This window comes from Etheostoma spectabile, chromosome 9, assembly GCF_008692095.1.
Source record: "Etheostoma spectabile isolate EspeVRDwgs_2016 chromosome 9, UIUC_Espe_1.0, whole genome shotgun sequence".
Classification (NCBI taxonomy): domain Eukaryota; kingdom Metazoa; phylum Chordata; class Actinopteri; order Perciformes; family Percidae; genus Etheostoma; species Etheostoma spectabile.
This window is the reverse complement of record NC_045741.1, coordinates 5,310,275-5,310,621: the sequence shown is the minus strand read 5'-3', so window position 1 is coordinate 5,310,621 and position 347 is coordinate 5,310,275.

Genomic DNA, 347 nt, shown 5'->3' with positions numbered 1-347 from the left:
TTCTCACGCTGAAGTGTCAACCCTGTCGGTCAAATTTCTGAAAGATGAGTTTATCTATAGATCTACCTGTTGAGCCACTCGTCACAGTCTCTGTGCTTTCAGAGACTGTGAGGAGGTTCAAGAGCGCTAAATGTCTGTGGAAGTTTCGATTTGTCGCCTCCTCTAAACTTTTTCAGAGACCAGAGACCCAAATGGGCCTCGGTGTCTGTCAGACAGTCTGAGTGAGATCCACCATATCAGCGGAGCAATGACATGCACAGCAGACTGTATTACCACTCTCCAAGTCTCGGACAACAGAGATGGGAGGAGTTATATTTTTAATGTGCATAAAGTTGTAAACATGAGCA